Source organism: Phalangium opilio, unplaced genomic scaffold (genome assembly GCF_054372755.1).
Source record: "Phalangium opilio isolate 3A_F unplaced genomic scaffold, DU_Popi_V2 ptg000352l_1, whole genome shotgun sequence".
In the NCBI taxonomy this organism is placed as follows: Eukaryota; Metazoa; Arthropoda; class Arachnida; order Opiliones; family Phalangiidae; genus Phalangium; species Phalangium opilio.
The window spans coordinates 9,327,915-9,349,579 of record NW_028324228.1 but is presented as its reverse complement, the minus strand read 5'-3'; the positions used below and the strand labels follow the sequence as shown (position 1 = coordinate 9,349,579).

Below are 21,665 nucleotides of genomic sequence, written 5' to 3'. Positions count from 1 at the left end.
TTTTAAGTTGTTTTTAAAATTCTACCCAATAAAACCTTCCTAATGGGGGCTCGGTGGCGCAATGGTAGCGCGTCTGACTCCAGAAAAGAAGGCTGCGTGTTCGAATCACGTCCGGGTCAAACAAATAATAAAATTTAGTTTTTACGTTGTTTATAGAAATTCTACCAATTAAACCTTCGTAAAGGGGACTCGGTGGCTCAATTGTAGCGCGTCTGACTCCAGATCAGAAGGCTGCGTTTTCGAATCATGTCCGGGTCAAACAAATAATAAAGGTTAGTTTTTACATTGTTTATAGAAATTCTACCAATTAAACCGTCAGGGGGCTCGGTGGCGCAATGGTAGCGCGTCGGACACCAGATCAGAAGGCTGCGTGTTCGAATCACGTCCGGGTCAAACAAATAATAAAATTTAGTTTTTACGTTGTTTATAGAAATTCTACCAATTAAACCTTCGTAAAGGGGACTCGGTGGCGCAATGGTAGCCCGTCTCACTCCAGATCAGAAGGCTGCGTGTTCGAATCACGTCCGGGTCAAACAAATAATAAAGGTTAGTTTTTACGTTGTTTATAGAAATTCTACCAATTAAACCGTCAGGGGGCTCGGTGGCGCAATGGTAGCGCGTCTGACACCAGATCAGAAGGCTGCGTGTTCGAATCACGTCTGGGTCAAAGAAATAGTTAAAACTTAGTTTTTAAGTTGTTTATGGAATTCTACCAATTAAACTTCGTAAAGGGGGCTCGGTGGCGCAATAGTAGCGCGTCTGACTCCAGATCAGAAGGCTGCGTGTTGGAATCACGTCCGGGTCAAAGAAATAATAAAAATCAGTTTTTAAAATTCTACCAATAAAACCTTCGTAATGGGGGCTCGGTGGCGCAATGGTAGCGCGTCTGACTCCAGAATAGAAGGCTGCGTGTTCGAATCACGTCCGGGTCAAACAAATAATAAAGGTTAGTTTTAAGTTGTGTATAGAAATTCTACCAATTAAACCGTCAGGGGGCTCGGTGGCGCAATGGTAGCGCGTCTGACACCAGATCAGAAGGCTGCGTGTTCGAATCACGTCTGGGTCAAAGAAATAATTAAAACTTAGTTTTTAAGTTGTTTTTAAACTTCTACCCAATAAAACCTTCCTAATGGGGGCTCGGTGGCGCAATGGTAGCGCGTCTGACTCCAGAACAGAAGGCTGCGTGTTCGAATCACGTCCGGGTCAAACAAATAATAAAATTTAGTTTTTACGTTGTTTATAGAAATTCTACCAATTAAACCTTCGTATAGGGGACTCGGTGGCGCAATGGTAGCGCGTCTGACTCCAGATCAGAAGGCTGCGTGTTCGAATCACGTCCGGGTCAAACAAATAATAAAGGTTAGTTTTTACGTTGTTTATAGAAATTCTACCAATTAAACCGTCAGGGGGCTCGGTGGCGCAATGGTAGCGCGTCTGACACCAGATCAGAAGGCTGCGTCTTCGAATCACGTCTGGGTCAAAGAAATAATTAAAACTTAGTTTTTAAGTTGTTTATAGAATTCTACCAATTAAACTTCGTAAAGGGGGCTCGGTGGCGCAATAGTAGCGCGTCTGACTCCAGAATAGAAGGCTGCGTGTTCGAATCACGTCCGGGTCAAACAAATAATAAAGGTTAGTTTTAAGTTGTGTATAGAAATTCTACCAATTAAACCGTCAGGGGGCTCGGTGGCGCAATGGTAGCGCGTCTGACACCAGATCAGAAGGCTGCGTGTTCGAATCACGTCTGGGTCAAAGAAATAATTAAAACTTAGTTTTTAAGTTGTTTTTAAACTTCTACCCAATAAAACCTTCCTAATGGGGGCTCGGTGGCGCAATGGTAGCGCGTCTGACTCCAGAACAGAAGGCTGCGTGTTCGAATCACGTCCGGGTCAAACAAATAATAAAATTTAGTTTTTACGTTGTTTATAGAAATTCTACCAATTAAACCTTCGTATAGGGGACTCGGTGGCGCAATGGTAGCGCGTCTGACTCCAGATCAGAAGGCTGCGTGTTCGAATCACGTCCGGGTCAAACAAATAATAAAGGTTAGTTTTTACGTTGTTTATAGAAATTCTACCAATTAAACCGTCAGGGGGCTCGGTGGTGCAATGGTAGCGCGTCTGACACCAGATCAGAAGGCTGCGTCTTCGAATCACGTCTGGGTCAAAGAAATAATTAAAACTTAGTTTTTAAGTTGTTTATAGAATTCTACCAATTAAACTTCGTAAAGGGGGCTCGGTGGCGCAATAGTAGCGCGTCTGACTCCAGATCAGAAGGCTGCGTGTTGGAATCACGTCCGGGTCAAAGAAATAATAAAGATCAGTTTTTAAGTTGTTTTTAAAATTCTACCAATAAAACCTTCGTAATTGGGGCTCGGTGGCGCAATGGTAGCGCGTCTGACTCTAGAACAGAAGGCTGCGTGTTCGAATCACGTCCGGGTCAAACAAATAATAAAGGTTAGTTTTTACGTTGTGTATAGAAATTCTACCAATTAAACCGTCAGGGGGCTCGGTGGCGCAATGGTAGCGCGTCTGACACCAGATCAGAAGGATGCGTGTTCGAATCACGTCTGGGTCAATGAAATAATTAAAACTTAGTTTTTAAGTTGTTTATAGAATTCTACCAATTAAACCTTCGTAAGGGGGGCTCGGCGGCGCAATGGTAGCGCGTCTGACTCCAGATCAGTAGGCTTTGCGTTGGAATCACGTCCGGGTCAAAGAAATAATAAAAATCAGTTTTTAAGTTGTTTTTAAAATTCTACCAATAAAACCTTCGTAATGGGGGCTCGGTGGCGCAATGGTAGCGCGTCTGACTCCAGAACAGAAGGCTGCGTGTTCGAATCACGTCCGGGTCAAACAAATAATAAAATTTAGTTTTTACGTTGTTTATAAACCAATTAAACCTTCGTAAAGGGGACTCGGTGGCGCAATGGTAGCGCGTCTGACTCCAGATCAGAAGGCTGCGTGTTCGAATCACGTCCGGGTCAAACAAATAATAAAGGTTAGTTTTTACGTTGTTTATAGAAATTCTACCAATTAAACCGTCAGGGGGCTCGGTGGCGCAATGGTAGCGCGTCTGACACCAGATCAGAAGGCTGCGTGTTCGAATCACGTCTGGGTCATAGAAATAATTAAAACTTAGTTTTTAAGTTGTTTATAGAATTCTACCAATTAAACTTCGTAAAGGGGGCTCGGTGGCGCAATAGTAGCGCGTCTGACTCCAGATCAGAAGGCTGCGTGTTGGAATCACGTCCGGGTCAAAGAAATAATAAAGATCAGTTTTTAAGTTGTTTTTAAAATTCTACCAATAAAACCTTCGTAATTGCGGCTCGGTGGCGCAATGGTAGCGCGTCTGACTCTAGAACAGAAGGCTGCGTGTTCGAAACACGTCCGGGTCAAACAAATAATAAAGGTTAGTTTTTACGTTGTGTATAGAAATTCTACCAATTAAACCGTCAGGGGGCTCGGTGGCGCAATGGTAGCGCGTCTGACACCAGATCAGAAGGCTGCGTGTTCGAATCACGTCTGGGTCAATGAAATAATTAAAACTTAGTTTTTAAGTTGTTTATAGAATTCTACCAATTAAACCTTCGTAAGGGGGCTCGGCGGCGAAATGGTAGCGCGTCTGACTCCAGATCAGTAGGCTTTGCGTTGGAATCACGTCCGGGTCAAAGAAATAATAAAAATCAGTTTTTAAGTTGTTTTTAAAATTCTACCAATTAAACCTTCGTAATGGGGGCTCGGTGGCGCAATGGTAGCGCGTCTGACTCCAGAACAGAAGGCTGCGTGTTCGAATCACGTCCGGGTCGAACAAATAATAAAGGTTAGTTTTTACGTTGTTTATAGAAATTCTACCAAATAAACCTTCGTAAAGGGGACTCGGTGGCTCAATTGTAGCGCGTCTGACTCCAGATCAGAAGGCTGCGTTTTCGAATCATGTCCGGGTCAAACAAATAATAAAGGTTAGTTTTTACATTGTTTATAGAAATTCTACCAATTAAACCGTCAGGGGGCTCGGTGGCGCAATGGTAGCGCGTCGGACACCAGATCAGAAGGCTGCGTGTTCGAATCACGTCTGGGTCAAAGAAATAATTAAAACTTAGTTTTTAAGTTGTTTATAGAATTCTACCAATTAAACTTCGTAAAGGGGGCTCGGTGGCGCAATAGTAGCGCGTCTGACTCCAGATCAGAAGGCTGCGTGTTGGAATCACGTCCGGGTCAAAGAAATAATAAAAATCAGTTTTTAAGTTGTTTATAGAATTCTACCAATTAAACTTCGTAAAGGGGGCTCGGTGGCGCAATAGTAGCGCGTCTGACTCCAGATCAGAAGGCTGCGTGTTCGAATCACGTCCGGGTCAAACAAATAATAAAATTTAGTTTTTACGTTGTTTATAGAAATTCTACCAATTAAACCTTCGTAAAGGGGACTCGGTGGCGCAATGGTAGCCCGTCTCACTCCAGATCAGAAGGCTGCGTGTTGGAATCACGTCCGGGTCAAAGAAATAATAAAGATCAGTTTTTAAGTTGTTTTTAAAATTCTACCAATAAAACCTTCGTAATTGGGGCTCGGTGGCGCAATGGTAGCGCGTCTGACTCTAGAACAGAAGGCTGCGTGTTCGAATCACGTCCGGGTCAAACAAATAATAAAGGTTAGTTTTTACGTTGTGTATAGAAATTCTACCAATTAAACCGTCAGGGGGCTCGGTGGCGCAATGGTAGCGCGTCTGACACCAGATCAGAAGGATGCGTGTTCGAATCACGTCTGGGTCAATGAAATAATTAAAACTTAGTTTTTAAGTTGTTTATAGAATTCTACCAATTAAACCTTCGTAAGGGGGGCTCGGCGGCGCAATGGTAGCGCGTCTGACTCCAGATCAGTAGGCTTTGCGTTGGAATCACGTCCGGGTCAAAGAAATAATAAAAATCAGTTTTTAAGTTGTTTTTAAAATTCTACCAATAAAACCTTCGTAATGGGGGCTCGGTGGCGCAATGGTAGCGCGTCTGACTCCAGAACAGAAGGCTGCGTGTTCGAATCACGTCCGGGTCAAACAAATAATAAAATTTAGTTTTTACGTTGTTTATAAACCAATTAAACCTTCGTAAAGGGGACTCGGTGGCGCAATGGTAGCGCGTCTGACTCCAGATCAGAAGGCTGCGTGTTCGAATCACGTCCGGGTCAAACAAATAATAAAGGTTAGTTTTTACGTTGTTTATAGAAATTCTACCAATTAAACCGTCAGGGGGCTCGGTGGCGCAATGGTAGCGCGTCTGACACCAGATCAGAAGGCTGCGTCTTCGAATCACGTCTGGGTCAAAGAAATAATTAAAACTTAGTTTTTAAGTTGTTTATAGAATTCTACCAATTAAACTTCGTAAAGGGGGCTCGGTGGCGCAATAGTAGCGCGTCTGACTCCAGAATAGAAGGCTGCGTGTTCGAATCACGTCCGGGTCAAACAAATAATAAAGGTTAGTTTTAAGTTGTGTATAGAAATTCTACCAATTAAACCGTCAGGGGGCTCGGTGGCGCAATGGTAGCGCGTCTGACACCAGATCAGAAGGCTGCGTGTTCGAATCACGTCTGGGTCAAAGAAATAATTAAAACTTAGTTTTTAAGTTGTTTTTAAACTTCTACCCAATAAAACCTTCCTAATGGGGGCTCGGTGGCGCAATGGTAGCGCGTCTGACTCCAGAACAGAAGGCTGCGTGTTCGAATCACGTCCGGGTCAAACAAATAATAAAATTTAGTTTTTACGTTGTTTATAGAAATTCTACCAATTAAACCTTCGTATAGGGGACTCGGTGGCGCAATGGTAGCGCGTCTGACTCCAGATCAGAAGGCTGCGTGTTCGAATCACGTCCGGGTCAAACAAATAATAAAGGTTAGTTTTTACGTTGTTTATAGAAATTCTACCAATTAAACCGTCAGGGGGCTCGGTGGTGCAATGGTAGCGCGTCTGACACCAGATCAGAAGGCTGCGTCTTCGAATCACGTCTGGGTCAAAGAAATAATTAAAACTTAGTTTTTAAGTTGTTTATAGAATTCTACCAATTAAACTTCGTAAAGGGGGCTCGGTGGCGCAATAGTAGCGCGTCTGACTCCAGATCAGAAGGCTGCGTGTTGGAATCACGTCCGGGTCAAAGAAATAATAAAGATCAGTTTTTAAGTTGTTTTTAAAATTCTACCAATAAAACCTTCGTAATTGGGGCTCGGTGGCGCAATGGTAGCGCGTCTGACTCTAGAACAGAAGGCTGCGTGTTCGAATCACGTCCGGGTCAAACAAATAATAAAGGTTAGTTTTTACGTTGTGTATAGAAATTCTACCAATTAAACCGTCAGGGGGCTCGGTGGCGCAATGGTAGCGCGTCTGACACCAGATCAGAAGGATGCGTGTTCGAATCACGTCTGGGTCAATGAAATAATTAAAACTTAGTTTTTAAGTTGTTTATAGAATTCTACCAATTAAACCTTCGTAAGGGGGGCTCGGCGGCGCAATGGTAGCGCGTCTGACTCCAGATCAGTAGGCTTTGCGTTGGAATCACGTCCGGGTCAAAGAAATAATAAAAATCAGTTTTTAAGTTGTTTTTAAAATTCTACAAATAAAACCTTCGTAATGGGGGCTCGGTGGCGCAATGGTAGCGCGTCTGACTCCAGAACAGAAGGCTGCGTGTTCGAATCACGTCCGGGTCAAACAAATAATAAAATTTAGTTTTTACGTTGTTTATAAACAAATTAAACTTCGTAAAGGGGGCTCGGTGGCGCAATAGTAGCGCGTCTGACTCCAGATCAGAAGGCTGCGTGTTGGAATCACGTCCGGGTCAAAGAAATAATAAAAATCAGTTTTTAAGTTGTTTATAGAATTCTACCAATTAAACTTCGTAAAGGGGGCTCGGTGGCGCAATAGTAGCGCGTCTGACTCCAGATCAGAAGGCTGCGTGTTCGAATCACGTCCGGGTCAAACAAATAATAAAATTTAGTTTTTACGTTGTTTATAGAAATTCTACCAATTAAACCTTCGTAAAGGGGACTCGGTGGCGCAATGGTAGCCCGTCTCACTCCAGATCAGAAGGCTGCGTGTTGGAATCACGTCCGGGTCAAAGAAATAATAAAGATCAGTTTTTAAGTTGTTTTTAAAATTCTACCAATAAAACCTTCGTAATTGGGGCTCGGTGGCGCAATGGTAGCGCGTCTGACTCTAGAACAGAAGGCTGCGTGTTCGAATCACGTCCGGGTCAAACAAATAATAAAGGTTAGTTTTTACGTTGTGTATAGAAATTCTACCAATTAAACCGTCAGGGGGCTCGGTGGCGCAATGGTAGCGCGTCTGACACCAGATCAGAAGGATGCGTGTTCGAATCACGTCTGGGTCAATGAAATAATTAAAACTTAGTTTTTAAGTTGTTTATAGAATTCTACCAATTAAACCTTCGTAAGGGGGGCTCGGCGGCGCAATGGTAGCGCGTCTGACTCCAGATCAGTAGGCTTTGCGTTGGAATCACGTCCGGGTCAAAGAAATAATAAAAATCAGTTTTTAAGTTGTTTTTAAAATTCTACCAATAAAACCTTCGTAATGGGGGCTCGGTGGCGCAATGGTAGCGCGTCTGACTCCAGAACAGAAGGCTGCGTGTTCGAATCACGTCCGGGTCAAACAAATAATAAAATTTAGTTTTTACGTTGTTTATAAACCAATTAAACCTTCGTAAAGGGGACTCGGTGGCGCAATGGTAGCGCGTCTGACTCCAGATCAGAAGGCTGCGTGTTCGAATCACGTCCGGGTCAAACAAATAATAAAGGTTAGTTTTTACGTTGTTTATAGAAATTCTACCAATTAAACCGTCAGGGGGCTCGGTGGCGCAATAGTAGCGCGTCTGACACCAGATCAGAAGGCTGCGTCTTCGAATCACGTCTGGGTCAAAGAAATAATTAAAACTTAGTTTTTAAGTTGTTTATAGAATTCTACCAATTAAACTTCGTAAAGGGGGCTCGGTGGCGCAATAGTAGCGCGTCTGACTCCAGAATAGAAGGCTGCGTGTTCGAATCACGTCCGGGTCAAACAAATAATAAAGGTTAGTTTTAAGTTGTGTATAGAAATTCTACCAATTAAACCGTCAGGGGGCTCGGTGGCGCAATGGTAGCGCGTCTGACACCAGATCAGAAGGCTGCGTGTTCGAATCACGTCTGGGTCAAAGAAATAATTAAAACTTAGTTTTTAAGTTGTTTTTAAACTTCTACCCAATAAAACCTTCCTAATGGGGGCTCGGTGGCGCAATGGTAGCGCGTCTGACTCCAGAACAGAAGGCTGCGTGTTCGAATCACGTCCGGGTCAAACAAATAATAAAATTTAGTTTTTACGTTGTTTATAGAAATTCTACCAATTAAACCTTCGTATAGGGGACTCGGTGGCGCAATGGTAGCGCGTCTGACTCCAGATCAGAAGGCTGCGTGTTCGAATCACGTCCGGGTCAAACAAATAATAAAGGTTAGTTTTTACGTTGTTTATAGAAATTCTACCAATTAAACCGTCAGGGGGCTCGGTGGTGCAATGGTAGCGCGTCTGACACCAGATCAGAAGGCTGCGTCTTCGAATCACGTCTGGGTCAAAGAAATAATTAAAACTTAGTTTTTAAGTTGTTTATAGAATTCTACCAATTAAACTTCGTAAAGGGGGCTCGGTGGCGCAATAGTAGCGCGTCTGACTCCAGATCAGAAGGCTGCGTGTTGGAATCACGTCCGGGTCAAAGAAATAATAAAGATCAGTTTTTAAGTTGTTTTTAAAATTCTACCAATAAAACCTTCGTAATTGGGGCTCGGTGGCGCAATGGTAGCGCGTCTGACTCTAGAACAGAAGGCTGCGTGTTCGAATCACGTCCGGGTCAAACAAATAATAAAGGTTAGTTTTTACGTTGTGTATAGAAATTCTACCAATTAAACCGTCAGGGGGCTCGGTGGCGCAATGGTAGCGCGTCTGACACCAGATCAGAAGGATGCGTGTTCGAATCACGTCTGGGTCAATGAAATAATTAAAACTTAGTTTTTAAGTTGTTTATAGAATTCTACCAATTAAACCTTCGTAAGGGGGGCTCGGCGGCGCAATGGTAGCGCGTCTGACTCCAGATCAGTAGGCTTTGCGTTGGAATCACGTCCGGGTCAAAGAAATAATAAAAATCAGTTTTTAAGTTGTTTTTAAAATTCTACCAATAAAACCTTCGTAATGGGGGCTCGGTGGCGCAATGGTAGCGCGTCTGACTCCAGAACAGAAGGCTGCGTGTTCGAATCACGTCCGGGTCGAACAAATAATAAAGGTTAGTTTTTACGTTGTTTATAGAAATTCTACCAATTAAACCTTCGTAAAGGGGACTCGGTGGCTCAATTGTAGCGCGTCTGACTCCAGATCAGAAGGCTGCGTTTTCGAATCATGTCCGGGTCAAACAAATAATAAAGGTTAGTTTTTACATTGTTTATAGAAATTCTACCAATTTAACCGTCAGGGGGCTCGGTGGCGCAATGGTAGCGCGTCGGACACCAGATCAGAAGGCTGCGTGTTCGAATCACGTCTGGGTCAAAGAAATAATTAAAACTTAGTTTTTAAGTTGTTTATAGAATTCTACCAATTAAACTTCGTAAAGGGGGCTCGGTGGCGCAATAGTAGCGCGTCTGACTCCAGATCAGAAGGCTGCGTGTTGGAATCACGTCCGGGTCAAAGAAATAATAAAAATCAGTTTTTAAGTTGTTTATAGAATTCTACCAATTAAACTTCGTAAAGGGGGCTCGGTGGCGCAATAGTAGCGCGTCTGACTCCAGATCAGAAGGCTGCGTGTTCGAATCACGTCCGGGTCAAACAAATAATAAAATTTAGTTTTTACGTTGTTTATAGAAATTCTACCAATTAAACCTTCGTAAAGGGGACTCGGTGGCGCAATGGTAGCCCGTCTCACTCCAGATCAGAAGGCTGCGTGTTCGAATCACGTCCGGGTCAAACAAATAATAAAGGTTAGTTTTTACGTTGTTTATAGAAATTCTACCAATTAAACCGTCAGGGGGCTCGGTGGCGCAATGGTAGCGCGTCTGACACCAGATCAGAAGGCTGCGTGTTCAAATCACGTCTGGGTCAAAGAAATAGTTAAAACTTAGTTTTTAAGTTGTTTATAGAATTCTACCAATTAAACTTCGTAAAGGGGGCTCGTTGGCGCAATAGTAGCGCGTCTGACTCCAGATCAGAAGGCTGCGTGTTGGAATCACGTCCGGGTCAAAGAAATAATAAAAATCAGTTTTTAAAATTCTACCAATAAAACCTTCGTAATGGGGGCTCGGTGGCGCAATGGTAGCGCGTCTGACTCCAGAATAGAAGGCTGCGTGTTCGAATCACGTCCGGGTCAAACAAATAATAAAGGTTAGTTTTAAGTTGTGTATAGAAATTCTACCAATTAAACCGTCAGGGGGCTCGGTGGCGCAATGGTAGCGCGTCTGACACCAGATCAGAAGGCTGCGTGTTCGAATCACGTCTGGGTCAAAGAAATAATTAAAACTTAGTTTTTAAGTTGTTTTTAAAATTCTACCCAATAAAACCTTCCTAATGGGGGCTCGGTGGCGCAATGGTAGCGCGTCTGACTCCAGAAAAGAAGGCTGCGTGTTCGAATCACGTCCGGGTCAAACAAATAATAAAATTTAGTTTTTACGTTGTTTATAGAAATTCTACCAATTAAACCTTCGTAAAGGGGACTCGGTGGCTCAATTGTAGCGCGTCTGACTCCAGATCAGAAGGCTGCGTTTTCGAATCATGTCCGGGTCAAACAAATAATAAAGGTTAGTTTTTACATTGTTTATAGAAATTCTACCAATTAAACCGTCAGGGGGCTCGGTGGCGCAATGGTAGCGCGTCGGACACCAGATCAGAAGGCTGCGTGTTCGAATCACGTCCGGGTCAAACAAATAATAAAATTTAGTTTTTACGTTGTTTATAGAAATTCTACCAATTAAACCTTCGTAAAGGGGACTCGGTGGCGCAATGGTAGCCCGTCTCACTCCAGATCAGAAGGCTGCGTGTTCGAATCACGTCCGGGTCAAACAAATAATAAAGGTTAGTTTTTACGTTGTTTATAGAAATTCTACCAATTAAACCGTCAGGGGGCTCGGTGGCGCAATGGTAGCGCGTCTGACACCAGATCAGAAGGCTGCGTGTTCGAATCACGTCTGGGTCAAAGAAATAGTTAAAACTTAGTTTTTAAGTTGTTTATAGAATTCTACCAATTAAACTTCGTAAAGGGGGCTCGGTGGCGCAATAGTAGCGCGTCTGACTCCAGATCAGAAGGCTGCGTGTTGGAATCACGTCCGGGTCAAAGAAATAATAAAAATCAGTTTTTAAAATTCTACCAATAAAACCTTCGTAATGGGGGCTCGGTGGCGCAATGGTAGCGCGTCTGACTCCAGAATAGAAGGCTGCGTGTTCGAATCACGTCCGGGTCAAACAAATAATAAAGGTTAGTTTTAAGTTGTGTATAGAAATTCTACCAATTAAACCGTCAGGGGGCTCGGTGGCGCAATGGTAGCGCGTCTGACACCAGATCAGAAGGCTGCGTGTTCGAATCACGTCTGGGTCAAAGAAATAATTAAAACTTAGTTTTTAAGTTGTTTTTAAACTTCTACCCAATAAAACCTTCCTAATGGGGGCTCGGTGGCGCAATGGTAGCGCGTCTGACTCCAGAACAGAAGGCTGCGTGTTCGAATCACGTCCGGGTCAAACAAATAATAAAATTTAGTTTTTACGTTGTTTATAGAAATTCTACCAATTAAACCTTCGTATAGGGGACTCGGTGGCGCAATGGTAGCGCGTCTGACTCCAGATCAGAAGGCTGCGTGTTCGAATCACGTCCGGGTCAAACAAATAATAAAGGTTAGTTTTTACGTTGTTTATAGAAATTCTACCAATTAAACCGTCAGGGGGCTCGGTGGCGCAATGGTAGCGCGTCTGACACCAGATCAGAAGGCTGCGTCTTCGAATCACGTCTGGGTCAAAGAAATAATTAAAACTTAGTTTTTAAGTTGTTTATAGAATTCTACCAATTAAACTTCGTAAAGGGGGCTCGGTGGCGCAATAGTAGCGCGTCTGACTCCAGAATAGAAGGCTGCGTGTTCGAATCACGTCCGGGTCAAACAAATAATAAAGGTTAGTTTTAAGTTGTGTATAGAAATTCTACCAATTAAACCGTCAGGGGGCTCGGTGGCGCAATGGTAGCGCGTCTGACACCAGATCAGAAGGCTGCGTGTTCGAATCACGTCTGGGTCAAAGAAATAATTAAAACTTAGTTTTTAAGTTGTTTTTAAACTTCTACCCAATAAAACCTTCCTAATGGGGGCTCGGTGGCGCAATGGTAGCGCGTCTGACTCCAGAACAGAAGGCTGCGTGTTCGAATCACGTCCGGGTCAAACAAATAATAAAATTTAGTTTTTACGTTGTTTATAGAAATTCTACCAATTAAACCTTCGTATAGGGGACTCGGTGGCGCAATGGTAGCGCGTCTGACTCCAGATCAGAAGGCTGCGTGTTCGAATCACGTCCGGGTCAAACAAATAATAAAGGTTAGTTTTTACGTTGTTTATAGAAATTCTACCAATTAAACCGTCAGGGGGCTCGGTGGTGCAATGGTAGCGCGTCTGACACCAGATCAGAAGGCTGCGTCTTCGAATCACGTCTGGGTCAAAGAAATAATTAAAACTTAGTTTTTAAGTTGTTTATAGAATTCTACCAATTAAACTTCGTAAAGGGGGCTCGGTGGCGCAATAGTAGCGCGTCTGACTCCAGATCAGAAGGCTGCGTGTTGGAATCACGTCCGGGTCAAAGAAATAATAAAGATCAGTTTTTAAGTTGTTTTTAAAATTCTACCAATAAAACCTTCGTAATTGGGGCTCGGTGGCGCAATGGTAGCGCGTCTGACTCTAGAACAGAAGGCTGCGTGTTCGAAACACGTCCGGGTCAAACAAATAATAAAGGTTAGTTTTTACGTTGTGTATAGAAATTCTACCAATTAAACCGTCAGGGGGCTCGGTGGCGCAATGGTAGCGCGTCTGACACCAGATCAGAAGGATGCGTGTTCGAATCACGTCTGTGTCAATGAAATAATTAAAACTTAGTTTTTAAGTTGTTTATAGAATTCTACCAATTAAACCTTCGTAAGGGGGGCTCGGCGGCGCAATGGTAGCGCGTCTGACTCCAGATCAGTAGGCTTTGCGTTGGAATCACGTCCGGGTCAAAGAAATAATAAAAATCAGTTTTTAAGTTGTTTTTAAAATTCTACCAATAAAACCTTCGTAATGGGGGCTCGGTGGCGCAATGGTAGCGCGTCTGACTCCAGAACAGAAGGCTGCGTGTTCGAATCACGTCCGGGTCAAACAAATAATAAAATTTAGTTTTTACGTTGTTTATAAACCAATTAAACCTTCGTAAAGGGGACTCGGTGGCGCAATGGTAGCGCGTCTGACTCCAGATCAGAAGGCTGCGTGTTCGAATCACGTCCGGGTCAAACAAATAATAAAGGTTAGTTTTTACGTTGTTTATAGAAATTCTACCAATTAAACCGTCAGGGGGCTCGGTGGCGCAATGGTAGCGCGTCTGACACCAGATCAGAAGGCTGCGTGTTCGAATCACGTCTGGGTCATAGAAATAATTAAAACTTAGTTTTTAAGTTGTTTATAGAATTCTACCAATTAAACTTCGTAAAGGGGGCTCGGTGGCGCAATAGTAGCGCGTCTGACTCCAGATCAGAAGGCTGCGTGTTGGAATCACGTCCGGGTCAAAGAAATAATAAAGATCAGTTTTTAAGTTGTTTTTAAAATTCTACCAATAAAACCTTCGTAATTGGGGCTCGGTGGCGCAATGGTAGCGCGTCTGACTCTAGAACAGAAGGCTGCGTGTTCGAAACACGTCCGGGTCAAACAAATAATAAAGGTTAGTTTTTACGTTGTGTATAGAAATTCTACCAATTAAACCGTCAGGGGGCTCGGTGGCGCAATGGTAGCGCGTCTGACACCAGATCAGAAGGCTGCGTGTTCGAATCACGTCTGGGTCAATGAAATAATTAAAACTTAGTTTTTAAGTTGTTTATAGAATTCTACCAATTAAACCTTCGTAAGGGGGCTCGGCGGCGAAATGGTAGCGCGTCTGACTCCAGATCAGTAGGCTTTGCGTTGGAATCACGTCCGGGTCAAAGAAATAATAAAAATCAGTTTTTAAGTTGTTTTTAAAATTCTACCAATAAAACCTTCGTAATGGGGGCTCGGTGGCGCAATGGTAGCGCGTCTGACTCCAGAACAGAAGGCTGCGTGTTCGAATCACGTCCGGGTCAAACAAATAATAAAATTTAGTTTTTACGTTGTTTATAGAAATTCTACCAATTAAACCTTCGTAAAGGGGACTCGGTGGCGCAATGGTAGCGCGTCTGACTCCAGATCAGAAGGCTGCGTGTTCGAATCACGTCCGGGTCAAACAAATAATAAAGGTTAGTTTTTACGTTGTTTATAGAAATTCTACCAATTAAACCGTCAGGGGGCTCGGTGGCGCAATGGTAGCGCGTCTGACACCAGATCAGAAGGCTGCGTGTTCGAATCACGTCTGGGTCATAGAAATAATTAAAACTTAGTTTTTAAGTTGTTTATAGAATTCTACCAATTAAACTTCGTAAAGGGGGCTCGGTGGCGCAATAGTAGCGCGTCTGACTCCAGATCAGAAGGCTGCGTGTTGGAATCACGTCCGGGTCAAAGAAATAATAAAAATCAGTTTTAAAGTTGTTTTTAAAATTCTACCAATAAAACCTTCGTAATGGGGGCTCGGTGGCGCAATGGTAGCGCGTCTGACTCCAGAACAGAAGGCTGCGTGTTCGAATCACGTCCGGGTCAAACAAATAATAAAGGTTAGTTTTTACGTTGTGTATAGAAATTCTACCAATTAAACCGTCAGGGGGCTCGGTGGCGCAATGGTAGCGCGTCTGACACCAGATCAGAAGGCTGCGTGTTCGAATCACGTCCGGATCAAAGAAATAATAAAAATCAGTTTTTAAGTAGTTTTTAAAATTCTACCAATAAAACCTTCGAAATGGGGGCTCGGTGGCGCAATGGTAGCGCGTCTGACTCCAGAACAGAAGGCTGCGTGTTCGAATCACGTCCGGGTCAAACAAATAATAAAGGTTAGTTTTTACGTTGTGTATAGAAATTCTACCAATTAAACCGTCAGGGGGCTCGGTGGCGCAATGGTAGCGCGTCTGACACCAGATCAGAAGGCTGCGTGTTCGAATCACGTCTGGGTCAAAGAAATAATTAAAACTTAGTTTTTAAGTTGTTTATAGAATTCTACCAGTTAAACCTTCGTAAGGGGGGCTCGGCGGCGCAATGGTAGCGCGTCTGACTCCAGATCAGTAGGCTTTGTGTTGGAATCACGTCCGGGTCAAAGAAATAATAAAAATCAGTTTTTAAGTTGTTTTTAAAATTCTACCAATAAAACCTTCGTAATGGGGGCTCGGTGGCGCAATGGTAGCGCGTCTGACTCCAGAACAGAAGGCTGCGTGTTCGAATCACGTCCGGGTCAAACAAATAATAAAATTTATTTTTTACGTTGTTTATAGAAATTCTACCAATTAAAGCTTCGAAAAGGGGACTCGGCGGCGCAATGGTAGCGCGTCTGACTCCAGATCAGTAGGCTTTGTGTTGGAATCACGTCCGGGTCAAAGAAATAATAAAAATCAGTTTTTAAGTTGTTTTTAAAATTCTACCAATAAAACCTTCGTAATGGGGGCTCGGTGGCGCAATGGTAGCGCGTCTGACTCCAGAACAGAAGGCTGCGTGTTCGAATCACGTCCGGGTCAAACAAATAATAAAATTTATTTTTTACGTTGTTTATAGAAATTCTACCAATTAAAGCTTCGAAAAGGGGACTCGGTGGCGCAATGGTAGCGCGTCTGACTCCAGATCAGTAGGCTTTGTGTTGGAATCACGTCCGGGTCAAAGAAATAATAAAAATCAGTTTTTAAGTTGTTTTTAAAATTCTACCAATAAAACCTTCGTAATGGGGGCTCGGTGGCGCAATGGTAGCGCGTCTGACTCCAGAACAGAAGGCTGCGTGTTCGAATCACGTCCGGGTCAAACAAATAATAAAATTTAGTTTTTACGTTGTTTATAGAAATTCTACCAATTAAAGCTTCGAAAAGGGGACTCGGTGGCGCAATGGTAGCGCGTCTGACTCCAGAACAGAAGGCTGCGTGTTCGAATCACGTCCGGGTCAAACAAATAATAAAGGTTAGTTTTTACGTTGTGTATAGAAATTCTACCAATTAAACCGTCAGGGGGCTCGGTGGCGCAATGGTAGCGCGTCTGACACCAGATCAGAAGGCTGCGTGTTCGAATCACGTCTGGGTCAAAGAAATAATTAAAACTTAGTTTTTAAGTTGTTTTTAAAATTCTACCAATAAAACCTTCGTAATGGGGGCTCGGTGGCTTAATGGTAGCGCGTCTGACTCCAGAACGGACGGCTGCGTGTTCGAATCACGTCCGGGTCAAACAAATAATAAAGGTTAGTTTTTACGTTGTGTATAGAAATTCTACCAATTAAACCGTCAGGGGGCTCGGTGGCGCAATGGTAGCGCGTCTGACACCAGATCAGAAGGCTGCGTGTTCGAATCACGTCTGGGTCAAAGAAATAATTAAAACTTAGTTTTTAAGTTGTTTATAGAATTCTACCAGTTAAACCTTCGTAAGGGGGGCTCGGCGGCGCAATGGTAGCGCGTCTGACTCCAGATCAGTAGGCTTTGTGTTGGAATCACGTCCGGGTCAAAGAAATAATAAAAATCAGTTTTTAAGTTGTTTTTAAAATTCTACCAATAAAACCTTCGTAATGGGGGCTCGGTGGCGCAATGGTAGCGCGTCTGACTCCAGAACAGAAGGCTGCGTGTTCGAATCACGTCCGGGTCAAACAAATAATAAAATTTAGTTTTTACGTTGTTTATAGAAATTCTACCAATTAAAGCTTCGAAAAGGGGACTCGGTGGCGCAATGGTAGCGCGTCTGACTCCAGAACAGAAGGCTGCGTGTTCGAATCACGTCCGGGTCAAACAAATAATAAAGGTTAGTTTTTACGTTGTGTATAGAAATTCTACCAATTAAACCGTCAGGGGGCTCGGTGGCGCAATGGTAGCGCGTCTGACACCAGATCAGAAGGCTGCGTGTTCGAATCACGTCTGGGTCAAAGAAATAATTAAAACTTAGTTTTTAAGTTGTTTTTAAAATTCTACCAATAAAACCTTCGTAATGGGGGCTCGGTGGCTTAATGGTAGCGCGTCTGACTCCAGAACGGACGGCTGCGTGTTCGAATCACGTCCGGGTCAAACAAATAATAAAATTTAGTTTTTACGTTGTTTATAGAAATTCTACCAATTAAACCTTCGTAAAGGGGACTCGGTGGCGCAATGGTAGCGCGTCTGACTCCAGATCAGAAGGCTGCGTGTTCGAATCACGTCCGGGTCAAACAAATAATAAAGGTTATTTTTTACGTTGTTTATAGAAATTCTACCAATTAAACCGTCAGGGGGCTCGGTGGCGCAATGGTAGCGCGTCTGACACCAGATCAGAAGGCTGCGTGTTCGAATCACGTCTGGGTCAAAGAAATAATTAAAACTTAGTTTTTAAGTTGTTTATAGAATTCTACCAATTAAACTTCGTAAAGGGGGCTCGGTGGCGCAATAGTAGCGCGTCTGACTCCAGTTCAGAAGGCTGCGTGTTGGAATCACGTCCGGGTCAAAGAAATAATAAAAATCAGTTTTTAAGTTGTTTTTAAAATTCTACCAATTAAACTTCGTAAAGGGGCTCGGTGGCGCAATGGTAGCGCGTCTGACTCCAGAACAGAAGGCTGCGTGTTCGAATCACGTCCGGGTCAAACAAATAATAAAGGTTAGTTTTTACGTTGTGTATAGAAATTCTACGAATTAAACCGTCAGGGGGCTCGGTGGCGCAATGGTAGCGCGTCTGACACCAGATCAGAAGGCTGCGTGTTCGAATCACGTCTGGGTCAAAGAAATAATTAAAACTTAGTTTTTAAGTTGTTTATAGAATTCTACCAATTAAACTTCGTAAAGGGGGCTCGGTGGCGCAATAGTAGCGCGTCTGACTCCAGATCAGAAGGCTGCGTGTTAATATCACGTCCGGGTCCAAGAAATAATAAAAATCAGCTTTTAATTTGTTTATAGAATTCTACCAATTAAACTTCGTAACGGGAGCTCGGTGGCGCAATAGTAGCGCTTCTGACTCCAGATCAGAAGGCTGCGTGTTGGAATCACGTCCGGGTCAAAGAAAGAATAAAAGTCAGTTTTTAAGTTCTTTTTAAAATTCTACCAATTAAACCTTCGTAAAGGGGGCTCGGTGGCGCAGTGGTAGCGCGTCTGACTCCAGATCAGAAGGCTGCGTGTTCGAATCACGTCCGGGTCAAACAAATAATAAAATTTAGTTTTTCCGTTGTTTATAGAAATTCTACCAATTTAACCTTCGTTCAGGGGGCTCGGTGGCGCAATGGTAGCGCTTCTGAAACCAGATCAGAAGGCTGCGTGTTCGAATCACGTCCGGGTCAAACAAATAATAAAATTTAGTTTTTCCGTTGTTTATAGAAATTCTACCAATTTAACCTTCGTTCAGGAGGCTCGGTGGCGCAATGGCAGCGCTTCTGAAACCAGATCAGAAGGCTGCGTGTTCGAATCACGTCCGGGTCAAAGAAAGAATAAAAGTCAGTTTTTAAGTTGTTTTTAGAATTCTACCAATTAAACCTTCGTAAAGGGGACTCGGTGGCGCAATAGTAGCGCGTCTGACTCCAGATCAGAAGGCTGCGTGTTGGAATCACGTTCGTGTCAAAGAAATAATTAAAACTTAGTTTTTATGTTGTTTATAGAATTCTACCAATTAAACTTCGTAACGGGAGCTCGGTGGCGCAATAGTAGCGCTTCTGACTCCAGATCAGAAGGCTGCGTGTTGGAATCACGTCCGGGTCAAAGAAAGAATAAAAGTCAGTTTTTAAGTTGTTTTTAAAATTCTACCAATTAAACCTTCGTAAAGGGGGCTCGGTGGCGCAGTGGTAGCGCGTCTGACTCCAGATCAGAAGGCTGCGTGTTCGAATCACGTCCGGGTCAAACAAATCATAAAATTTAGTTTTTCCGTTGTTTATAGAAATTCTACCAATTTAACCTTCGTTCAGGGGGCTCGGTGGCGCAATGGTAGCGCTTCTGAAACCAGATCAGAAGGCTGCGTGTTTGAATCACGTCCGGGTCAAAGAAATAATAAAAATCAGTTTTTAAGTTGTTTTTAAAATTCTACCAATTAAACCTTCGTAAGGGGGGCTCGGTGGTGCAATGGTAGCGCATCTGACTCCAGATCAGAAGGCTTTGTGTTGGAATCACGTCCGGGTCAAAGAAATAATAAAAATCAGTTTTTAAGTTGTTTTTAAAATTCTACCAATGAAACCTTCGAAATGGGGGCTCGGTGGCGCAATGGTAGAGCGTCTGACTCCAGAACAGAAGGCTGCGTGTTCGAATCACGTCCGGGTCAAACAAATAATAAAATTTAGTTTTTACGTTGTTTATAGAAATTCTACCAATTAAACCTTCGTAAAGGGGACTCGGTGGCGCAATGGTAGCGCGTCTGACTCCAGATCAGAAGGCTGCGTGTTCGAATCACGTCCGGGTCAAACAAATAATAAAATTTAGTTTTTACGTTGTTTATAGAAATTCTACCAATTAAACCTTCGTAAAGGGGACTCGGTGGCGCAATGGTAGCGCGTCTGACTCCAGATCAGAAGGCTGCGTGTTCGAATCACGTCCGGGTCAAACAAATAATAAAGGTTAGTTTTTAAGTTGTTTATAGAAATTCTACCAATTAAACCGTCAGGGGGCTCGGTGGCGCAATGGTAGTGCGTCTGACACCAGATCAGAAGGCTGCGTGTTCGAATCAGGTCTGGGTCAAAGAAATAATTAAAACTTAGTTTTTATGTTGTTTATAGAATTCTACCAATTAAACTTCGTAACGGGAGCTCGGTGGCGCAATAGTAGCGCTTCTGACTCCAGATCAGAAGGCTGCGTGTTGGAATCACGTCCGGGTCAAAGAAAGAATAAAAGTCAGTTTTTAAGTTGTTTTTAGAATTCTACCAATTAAACCTTCGTAAAGGGGACTCGGTGGCGCAATGGTAGCGCGTCTGACTCCAGATCAGAAGGCTGCGTGTTGGAATCACGTCCGGGTCAAAGAAATAATAAAAATCAGTTTTTAAGTGGTTTTTAAAATTCTACCAATTAAACCTTCGTAAAGGGGGCTCGGTGGCGCAATGGTAGCGCGTCTGACTCCAGATCAGAAGGCTGCGTGTTCGAATCTCGTCCGGGTCAAACAAATAATAAAATTTAGTTTTTCCGTTGTTTATAGAAATTCTACCAATTTAACCTTCGTTCAGGGGGCTCGGTGGCGCAATGGTAGTGCTTCTGAAACCAGATCAGAAGGCTGCGTGTTCGAATCACGTCCGGGTCAAAGAAAGAATAAAAGTCAGTTTTTAAGTTGTTTTTAGAATTCTACCAATTAAACCTTCGTAAACGGGGCTCGGTGGCGCAATAGTAGCGCGTCTGACTCCAGATCAGAAGGCTGCGTGTTCGAATCACGTCCGGGTCAAAGAAAGAATAAAAGTCAGTTTTTAAGTTGTTTTTAGAAATTCTACCAATTAAACCTTCGTAAAGGGGACTCGGTGGCGCAATGGTAGCGCGTCTGACTCCAGATCAGAAGGCTGCGTGTTCGAATCACGTCCGGGTCAAACAAATAATAAAGGTTATTTTTTACGTTGTTTATAGAAATTCTACCAATTAAACCGTCAGGGGGCTCGGTGGCGCAATGGTAGCGCGTCTGACACCAGATCAGATGGCTGCGTGTTCGAATCACGTCTGGGTCAAAGAAATAATTAAAACTTAGTTTTTAAGTTGTTTATAGAATTCTACCAATTAAACTTCGTAAAGGGGGCTCGGTGGCGCAATAGTAGCGCGTCTGACTCCAGTTCAGAAGGCTGCGTGTTGGAATCACGTCCGGGTCAAAGAAATAATAAAAATCAGTTTTTAAGTTGTTTTTAAAATTCTACCAATTAAACTTCGTAAAGGGGCTCGGTGGCGCAATGGTAGCGCGTCTGACTCCAGAACAGAAGGCTGCGTGTTCGAATCACGTCCGGGTCAAACAAATAATAAAGGTTAGTTTTTACGTTGTGTATAGAAATTCTACGAATTAAACCGTCAGGGGGCTCGGTGGCGCAATGGTAGCGCGTCTGACACCAGATCAGAAGGCTGCGTGTTCGAATCACGTCTGGGTCAAAGAAATAATTAAAACTTAGTTTTTAAGTTGTTTATAGAATTCTACCAATTAAACTTCGTAAAGGGGGCTCGGTGGCGCAATAGTAGCGCGTCTGACTCCAGATCAGAAGGCTGCGTGTTAATATCACGTCCGGGTCCAAGAAATAATAAAAATCAGCTTTTAATTTGTTTTTAGAATTCTACCAATTAAACCGTCGTAAAGGGGACTCGGTGGCGCAATAGTAGCGCGTCTGACTCCAGATCAGAAGGCTGCGTGTTCGAATCACGTCCGGGTCAAAGAAAGAATAAAAGTCAGTTTTTAAGTTGTTTTTA

At 43.3% G+C, this 21,665-nt stretch overlaps 76 non-coding genes across 76 annotated transcripts; all 76 read left to right on the top strand.

Moving 5' to 3' along the window:
- Positions 1–595: 595 nt before the first annotated feature.
- On the top strand, positions 596–667 carry TRNAW-CCA (transfer RNA tryptophan (anticodon CCA)). The gene has a single exon. It is a non-coding gene; the product is annotated as a tRNA-Trp (tRNA).
- A 327-nt stretch (positions 668–994) lies between these two features.
- TRNAW-CCA (transfer RNA tryptophan (anticodon CCA)) lies at positions 995–1,066 on the top strand. The gene has a single exon. It is a non-coding gene; the product is annotated as a tRNA-Trp (tRNA).
- Positions 1,067–1,134: 68 nt separating this feature from the next.
- TRNAW-CCA (transfer RNA tryptophan (anticodon CCA)) lies at positions 1,135–1,206 on the top strand. The gene has a single exon. It is a non-coding gene; the product is annotated as a tRNA-Trp (tRNA).
- Positions 1,207–1,273: 67 nt separating this feature from the next.
- TRNAW-CCA (transfer RNA tryptophan (anticodon CCA)) lies at positions 1,274–1,345 on the top strand. The gene has a single exon. It is a non-coding gene; the product is annotated as a tRNA-Trp (tRNA).
- A 335-nt stretch (positions 1,346–1,680) lies between these two features.
- TRNAW-CCA (transfer RNA tryptophan (anticodon CCA)) lies at positions 1,681–1,752 on the top strand. The gene has a single exon. It is a non-coding gene; the product is annotated as a tRNA-Trp (tRNA).
- Positions 1,753–1,820: 68 nt separating this feature from the next.
- Positions 1,821–1,892, top strand: TRNAW-CCA (transfer RNA tryptophan (anticodon CCA)). The gene has a single exon. It is a non-coding gene; the product is annotated as a tRNA-Trp (tRNA).
- A 67-nt stretch (positions 1,893–1,959) lies between these two features.
- TRNAW-CCA (transfer RNA tryptophan (anticodon CCA)) lies at positions 1,960–2,031 on the top strand. Its single transcript has one exon. It is a non-coding gene; the product is annotated as a tRNA-Trp (tRNA).
- A 474-nt stretch (positions 2,032–2,505) lies between these two features.
- On the top strand, positions 2,506–2,577 carry TRNAW-CCA (transfer RNA tryptophan (anticodon CCA)). The gene has a single exon. It is a non-coding gene; the product is annotated as a tRNA-Trp (tRNA).
- A 205-nt stretch (positions 2,578–2,782) lies between these two features.
- TRNAW-CCA (transfer RNA tryptophan (anticodon CCA)) lies at positions 2,783–2,854 on the top strand. Its single transcript has one exon. It is a non-coding gene; the product is annotated as a tRNA-Trp (tRNA).
- Positions 2,855–2,914: 60 nt separating this feature from the next.
- On the top strand, positions 2,915–2,986 carry TRNAW-CCA (transfer RNA tryptophan (anticodon CCA)). Its single transcript has one exon. It is a non-coding gene; the product is annotated as a tRNA-Trp (tRNA).
- A 63-nt stretch (positions 2,987–3,049) lies between these two features.
- TRNAW-CCA (transfer RNA tryptophan (anticodon CCA)) lies at positions 3,050–3,121 on the top strand. Its single transcript has one exon. It is a non-coding gene; the product is annotated as a tRNA-Trp (tRNA).
- A 339-nt stretch (positions 3,122–3,460) lies between these two features.
- Positions 3,461–3,532, top strand: TRNAW-CCA (transfer RNA tryptophan (anticodon CCA)). Its single transcript has one exon. It is a non-coding gene; the product is annotated as a tRNA-Trp (tRNA).
- A 204-nt stretch (positions 3,533–3,736) lies between these two features.
- Positions 3,737–3,808, top strand: TRNAW-CCA (transfer RNA tryptophan (anticodon CCA)). The gene has a single exon. It is a non-coding gene; the product is annotated as a tRNA-Trp (tRNA).
- A 477-nt stretch (positions 3,809–4,285) lies between these two features.
- On the top strand, positions 4,286–4,357 carry TRNAW-CCA (transfer RNA tryptophan (anticodon CCA)). Its single transcript has one exon. It is a non-coding gene; the product is annotated as a tRNA-Trp (tRNA).
- Positions 4,358–4,697: 340 nt separating this feature from the next.
- On the top strand, positions 4,698–4,769 carry TRNAW-CCA (transfer RNA tryptophan (anticodon CCA)). Its single transcript has one exon. It is a non-coding gene; the product is annotated as a tRNA-Trp (tRNA).
- Positions 4,770–4,974: 205 nt separating this feature from the next.
- On the top strand, positions 4,975–5,046 carry TRNAW-CCA (transfer RNA tryptophan (anticodon CCA)). The gene has a single exon. It is a non-coding gene; the product is annotated as a tRNA-Trp (tRNA).
- A 60-nt stretch (positions 5,047–5,106) lies between these two features.
- TRNAW-CCA (transfer RNA tryptophan (anticodon CCA)) lies at positions 5,107–5,178 on the top strand. Its single transcript has one exon. It is a non-coding gene; the product is annotated as a tRNA-Trp (tRNA).
- A 335-nt stretch (positions 5,179–5,513) lies between these two features.
- TRNAW-CCA (transfer RNA tryptophan (anticodon CCA)) lies at positions 5,514–5,585 on the top strand. The gene has a single exon. It is a non-coding gene; the product is annotated as a tRNA-Trp (tRNA).
- A 68-nt stretch (positions 5,586–5,653) lies between these two features.
- Positions 5,654–5,725, top strand: TRNAW-CCA (transfer RNA tryptophan (anticodon CCA)). The gene has a single exon. It is a non-coding gene; the product is annotated as a tRNA-Trp (tRNA).
- A 67-nt stretch (positions 5,726–5,792) lies between these two features.
- Positions 5,793–5,864, top strand: TRNAW-CCA (transfer RNA tryptophan (anticodon CCA)). Its single transcript has one exon. It is a non-coding gene; the product is annotated as a tRNA-Trp (tRNA).
- A 474-nt stretch (positions 5,865–6,338) lies between these two features.
- Positions 6,339–6,410, top strand: TRNAW-CCA (transfer RNA tryptophan (anticodon CCA)). The gene has a single exon. It is a non-coding gene; the product is annotated as a tRNA-Trp (tRNA).
- A 205-nt stretch (positions 6,411–6,615) lies between these two features.
- On the top strand, positions 6,616–6,687 carry TRNAW-CCA (transfer RNA tryptophan (anticodon CCA)). The gene has a single exon. It is a non-coding gene; the product is annotated as a tRNA-Trp (tRNA).
- Positions 6,688–6,883: 196 nt separating this feature from the next.
- TRNAW-CCA (transfer RNA tryptophan (anticodon CCA)) lies at positions 6,884–6,955 on the top strand. The gene has a single exon. It is a non-coding gene; the product is annotated as a tRNA-Trp (tRNA).
- Positions 6,956–7,295: 340 nt separating this feature from the next.
- On the top strand, positions 7,296–7,367 carry TRNAW-CCA (transfer RNA tryptophan (anticodon CCA)). The gene has a single exon. It is a non-coding gene; the product is annotated as a tRNA-Trp (tRNA).
- Positions 7,368–7,572: 205 nt separating this feature from the next.
- On the top strand, positions 7,573–7,644 carry TRNAW-CCA (transfer RNA tryptophan (anticodon CCA)). The gene has a single exon. It is a non-coding gene; the product is annotated as a tRNA-Trp (tRNA).
- A 60-nt stretch (positions 7,645–7,704) lies between these two features.
- TRNAW-CCA (transfer RNA tryptophan (anticodon CCA)) lies at positions 7,705–7,776 on the top strand. Its single transcript has one exon. It is a non-coding gene; the product is annotated as a tRNA-Trp (tRNA).
- Positions 7,777–8,111: 335 nt separating this feature from the next.
- TRNAW-CCA (transfer RNA tryptophan (anticodon CCA)) lies at positions 8,112–8,183 on the top strand. Its single transcript has one exon. It is a non-coding gene; the product is annotated as a tRNA-Trp (tRNA).
- A 68-nt stretch (positions 8,184–8,251) lies between these two features.
- Positions 8,252–8,323, top strand: TRNAW-CCA (transfer RNA tryptophan (anticodon CCA)). The gene has a single exon. It is a non-coding gene; the product is annotated as a tRNA-Trp (tRNA).
- A 67-nt stretch (positions 8,324–8,390) lies between these two features.
- TRNAW-CCA (transfer RNA tryptophan (anticodon CCA)) lies at positions 8,391–8,462 on the top strand. The gene has a single exon. It is a non-coding gene; the product is annotated as a tRNA-Trp (tRNA).
- Positions 8,463–8,936: 474 nt separating this feature from the next.
- TRNAW-CCA (transfer RNA tryptophan (anticodon CCA)) lies at positions 8,937–9,008 on the top strand. The gene has a single exon. It is a non-coding gene; the product is annotated as a tRNA-Trp (tRNA).
- Positions 9,009–9,213: 205 nt separating this feature from the next.
- On the top strand, positions 9,214–9,285 carry TRNAW-CCA (transfer RNA tryptophan (anticodon CCA)). The gene has a single exon. It is a non-coding gene; the product is annotated as a tRNA-Trp (tRNA).
- Positions 9,286–9,762: 477 nt separating this feature from the next.
- Positions 9,763–9,834, top strand: TRNAW-CCA (transfer RNA tryptophan (anticodon CCA)). Its single transcript has one exon. It is a non-coding gene; the product is annotated as a tRNA-Trp (tRNA).
- A 202-nt stretch (positions 9,835–10,036) lies between these two features.
- Positions 10,037–10,108, top strand: TRNAW-CCA (transfer RNA tryptophan (anticodon CCA)). Its single transcript has one exon. It is a non-coding gene; the product is annotated as a tRNA-Trp (tRNA).
- A 327-nt stretch (positions 10,109–10,435) lies between these two features.
- TRNAW-CCA (transfer RNA tryptophan (anticodon CCA)) lies at positions 10,436–10,507 on the top strand. Its single transcript has one exon. It is a non-coding gene; the product is annotated as a tRNA-Trp (tRNA).
- Positions 10,508–11,123: 616 nt separating this feature from the next.
- TRNAW-CCA (transfer RNA tryptophan (anticodon CCA)) lies at positions 11,124–11,195 on the top strand. Its single transcript has one exon. It is a non-coding gene; the product is annotated as a tRNA-Trp (tRNA).
- A 327-nt stretch (positions 11,196–11,522) lies between these two features.
- TRNAW-CCA (transfer RNA tryptophan (anticodon CCA)) lies at positions 11,523–11,594 on the top strand. The gene has a single exon. It is a non-coding gene; the product is annotated as a tRNA-Trp (tRNA).
- A 68-nt stretch (positions 11,595–11,662) lies between these two features.
- Positions 11,663–11,734, top strand: TRNAW-CCA (transfer RNA tryptophan (anticodon CCA)). Its single transcript has one exon. It is a non-coding gene; the product is annotated as a tRNA-Trp (tRNA).
- Positions 11,735–11,801: 67 nt separating this feature from the next.
- Positions 11,802–11,873, top strand: TRNAW-CCA (transfer RNA tryptophan (anticodon CCA)). The gene has a single exon. It is a non-coding gene; the product is annotated as a tRNA-Trp (tRNA).
- Positions 11,874–12,208: 335 nt separating this feature from the next.
- On the top strand, positions 12,209–12,280 carry TRNAW-CCA (transfer RNA tryptophan (anticodon CCA)). The gene has a single exon. It is a non-coding gene; the product is annotated as a tRNA-Trp (tRNA).
- A 68-nt stretch (positions 12,281–12,348) lies between these two features.
- TRNAW-CCA (transfer RNA tryptophan (anticodon CCA)) lies at positions 12,349–12,420 on the top strand. The gene has a single exon. It is a non-coding gene; the product is annotated as a tRNA-Trp (tRNA).
- A 67-nt stretch (positions 12,421–12,487) lies between these two features.
- TRNAW-CCA (transfer RNA tryptophan (anticodon CCA)) lies at positions 12,488–12,559 on the top strand. Its single transcript has one exon. It is a non-coding gene; the product is annotated as a tRNA-Trp (tRNA).
- A 751-nt stretch (positions 12,560–13,310) lies between these two features.
- On the top strand, positions 13,311–13,382 carry TRNAW-CCA (transfer RNA tryptophan (anticodon CCA)). The gene has a single exon. It is a non-coding gene; the product is annotated as a tRNA-Trp (tRNA).
- A 60-nt stretch (positions 13,383–13,442) lies between these two features.
- On the top strand, positions 13,443–13,514 carry TRNAW-CCA (transfer RNA tryptophan (anticodon CCA)). The gene has a single exon. It is a non-coding gene; the product is annotated as a tRNA-Trp (tRNA).
- Positions 13,515–13,577: 63 nt separating this feature from the next.
- On the top strand, positions 13,578–13,649 carry TRNAW-CCA (transfer RNA tryptophan (anticodon CCA)). The gene has a single exon. It is a non-coding gene; the product is annotated as a tRNA-Trp (tRNA).
- Positions 13,650–13,988: 339 nt separating this feature from the next.
- On the top strand, positions 13,989–14,060 carry TRNAW-CCA (transfer RNA tryptophan (anticodon CCA)). The gene has a single exon. It is a non-coding gene; the product is annotated as a tRNA-Trp (tRNA).
- A 204-nt stretch (positions 14,061–14,264) lies between these two features.
- On the top strand, positions 14,265–14,336 carry TRNAW-CCA (transfer RNA tryptophan (anticodon CCA)). Its single transcript has one exon. It is a non-coding gene; the product is annotated as a tRNA-Trp (tRNA).
- Positions 14,337–14,403: 67 nt separating this feature from the next.
- On the top strand, positions 14,404–14,475 carry TRNAW-CCA (transfer RNA tryptophan (anticodon CCA)). Its single transcript has one exon. It is a non-coding gene; the product is annotated as a tRNA-Trp (tRNA).
- A 63-nt stretch (positions 14,476–14,538) lies between these two features.
- On the top strand, positions 14,539–14,610 carry TRNAW-CCA (transfer RNA tryptophan (anticodon CCA)). The gene has a single exon. It is a non-coding gene; the product is annotated as a tRNA-Trp (tRNA).
- A 204-nt stretch (positions 14,611–14,814) lies between these two features.
- TRNAW-CCA (transfer RNA tryptophan (anticodon CCA)) lies at positions 14,815–14,886 on the top strand. Its single transcript has one exon. It is a non-coding gene; the product is annotated as a tRNA-Trp (tRNA).
- Positions 14,887–15,087: 201 nt separating this feature from the next.
- Positions 15,088–15,159, top strand: TRNAW-CCA (transfer RNA tryptophan (anticodon CCA)). The gene has a single exon. It is a non-coding gene; the product is annotated as a tRNA-Trp (tRNA).
- A 63-nt stretch (positions 15,160–15,222) lies between these two features.
- On the top strand, positions 15,223–15,294 carry TRNAW-CCA (transfer RNA tryptophan (anticodon CCA)). Its single transcript has one exon. It is a non-coding gene; the product is annotated as a tRNA-Trp (tRNA).
- A 205-nt stretch (positions 15,295–15,499) lies between these two features.
- Positions 15,500–15,571, top strand: TRNAW-CCA (transfer RNA tryptophan (anticodon CCA)). The gene has a single exon. It is a non-coding gene; the product is annotated as a tRNA-Trp (tRNA).
- A 205-nt stretch (positions 15,572–15,776) lies between these two features.
- TRNAW-CCA (transfer RNA tryptophan (anticodon CCA)) lies at positions 15,777–15,848 on the top strand. Its single transcript has one exon. It is a non-coding gene; the product is annotated as a tRNA-Trp (tRNA).
- A 205-nt stretch (positions 15,849–16,053) lies between these two features.
- TRNAW-CCA (transfer RNA tryptophan (anticodon CCA)) lies at positions 16,054–16,125 on the top strand. Its single transcript has one exon. It is a non-coding gene; the product is annotated as a tRNA-Trp (tRNA).
- Positions 16,126–16,192: 67 nt separating this feature from the next.
- TRNAW-CCA (transfer RNA tryptophan (anticodon CCA)) lies at positions 16,193–16,264 on the top strand. Its single transcript has one exon. It is a non-coding gene; the product is annotated as a tRNA-Trp (tRNA).
- Positions 16,265–16,327: 63 nt separating this feature from the next.
- Positions 16,328–16,399, top strand: TRNAW-CCA (transfer RNA tryptophan (anticodon CCA)). The gene has a single exon. It is a non-coding gene; the product is annotated as a tRNA-Trp (tRNA).
- A 202-nt stretch (positions 16,400–16,601) lies between these two features.
- TRNAW-CCA (transfer RNA tryptophan (anticodon CCA)) lies at positions 16,602–16,673 on the top strand. Its single transcript has one exon. It is a non-coding gene; the product is annotated as a tRNA-Trp (tRNA).
- A 205-nt stretch (positions 16,674–16,878) lies between these two features.
- TRNAW-CCA (transfer RNA tryptophan (anticodon CCA)) lies at positions 16,879–16,950 on the top strand. Its single transcript has one exon. It is a non-coding gene; the product is annotated as a tRNA-Trp (tRNA).
- Positions 16,951–17,017: 67 nt separating this feature from the next.
- TRNAW-CCA (transfer RNA tryptophan (anticodon CCA)) lies at positions 17,018–17,089 on the top strand. Its single transcript has one exon. It is a non-coding gene; the product is annotated as a tRNA-Trp (tRNA).
- Positions 17,090–17,152: 63 nt separating this feature from the next.
- Positions 17,153–17,224, top strand: TRNAW-CCA (transfer RNA tryptophan (anticodon CCA)). Its single transcript has one exon. It is a non-coding gene; the product is annotated as a tRNA-Trp (tRNA).
- A 206-nt stretch (positions 17,225–17,430) lies between these two features.
- Positions 17,431–17,502, top strand: TRNAW-CCA (transfer RNA tryptophan (anticodon CCA)). Its single transcript has one exon. It is a non-coding gene; the product is annotated as a tRNA-Trp (tRNA).
- Positions 17,503–17,565: 63 nt separating this feature from the next.
- TRNAW-CCA (transfer RNA tryptophan (anticodon CCA)) lies at positions 17,566–17,637 on the top strand. Its single transcript has one exon. It is a non-coding gene; the product is annotated as a tRNA-Trp (tRNA).
- A 202-nt stretch (positions 17,638–17,839) lies between these two features.
- TRNAW-CCA (transfer RNA tryptophan (anticodon CCA)) lies at positions 17,840–17,911 on the top strand. Its single transcript has one exon. It is a non-coding gene; the product is annotated as a tRNA-Trp (tRNA).
- A 63-nt stretch (positions 17,912–17,974) lies between these two features.
- Positions 17,975–18,046, top strand: TRNAW-CCA (transfer RNA tryptophan (anticodon CCA)). The gene has a single exon. It is a non-coding gene; the product is annotated as a tRNA-Trp (tRNA).
- A 341-nt stretch (positions 18,047–18,387) lies between these two features.
- TRNAW-CCA (transfer RNA tryptophan (anticodon CCA)) lies at positions 18,388–18,459 on the top strand. Its single transcript has one exon. It is a non-coding gene; the product is annotated as a tRNA-Trp (tRNA).
- A 620-nt stretch (positions 18,460–19,079) lies between these two features.
- On the top strand, positions 19,080–19,151 carry TRNAW-CCA (transfer RNA tryptophan (anticodon CCA)). Its single transcript has one exon. It is a non-coding gene; the product is annotated as a tRNA-Trp (tRNA).
- Positions 19,152–19,633: 482 nt separating this feature from the next.
- On the top strand, positions 19,634–19,705 carry TRNAW-CCA (transfer RNA tryptophan (anticodon CCA)). The gene has a single exon. It is a non-coding gene; the product is annotated as a tRNA-Trp (tRNA).
- A 67-nt stretch (positions 19,706–19,772) lies between these two features.
- Positions 19,773–19,844, top strand: TRNAW-CCA (transfer RNA tryptophan (anticodon CCA)). Its single transcript has one exon. It is a non-coding gene; the product is annotated as a tRNA-Trp (tRNA).
- Positions 19,845–20,183: 339 nt separating this feature from the next.
- On the top strand, positions 20,184–20,255 carry TRNAW-CCA (transfer RNA tryptophan (anticodon CCA)). The gene has a single exon. It is a non-coding gene; the product is annotated as a tRNA-Trp (tRNA).
- A 66-nt stretch (positions 20,256–20,321) lies between these two features.
- TRNAW-CCA (transfer RNA tryptophan (anticodon CCA)) lies at positions 20,322–20,393 on the top strand. The gene has a single exon. It is a non-coding gene; the product is annotated as a tRNA-Trp (tRNA).
- A 205-nt stretch (positions 20,394–20,598) lies between these two features.
- On the top strand, positions 20,599–20,670 carry TRNAW-CCA (transfer RNA tryptophan (anticodon CCA)). Its single transcript has one exon. It is a non-coding gene; the product is annotated as a tRNA-Trp (tRNA).
- A 67-nt stretch (positions 20,671–20,737) lies between these two features.
- On the top strand, positions 20,738–20,809 carry TRNAW-CCA (transfer RNA tryptophan (anticodon CCA)). The gene has a single exon. It is a non-coding gene; the product is annotated as a tRNA-Trp (tRNA).
- A 63-nt stretch (positions 20,810–20,872) lies between these two features.
- Positions 20,873–20,944, top strand: TRNAW-CCA (transfer RNA tryptophan (anticodon CCA)). Its single transcript has one exon. It is a non-coding gene; the product is annotated as a tRNA-Trp (tRNA).
- A 202-nt stretch (positions 20,945–21,146) lies between these two features.
- On the top strand, positions 21,147–21,218 carry TRNAW-CCA (transfer RNA tryptophan (anticodon CCA)). The gene has a single exon. It is a non-coding gene; the product is annotated as a tRNA-Trp (tRNA).
- Positions 21,219–21,281: 63 nt separating this feature from the next.
- Positions 21,282–21,353, top strand: TRNAW-CCA (transfer RNA tryptophan (anticodon CCA)). The gene has a single exon. It is a non-coding gene; the product is annotated as a tRNA-Trp (tRNA).
- A 204-nt stretch (positions 21,354–21,557) lies between these two features.
- Positions 21,558–21,629, top strand: TRNAW-CCA (transfer RNA tryptophan (anticodon CCA)). Its single transcript has one exon. It is a non-coding gene; the product is annotated as a tRNA-Trp (tRNA).
- The last annotated feature ends 36 nt before the right edge of the window (positions 21,630–21,665 follow it).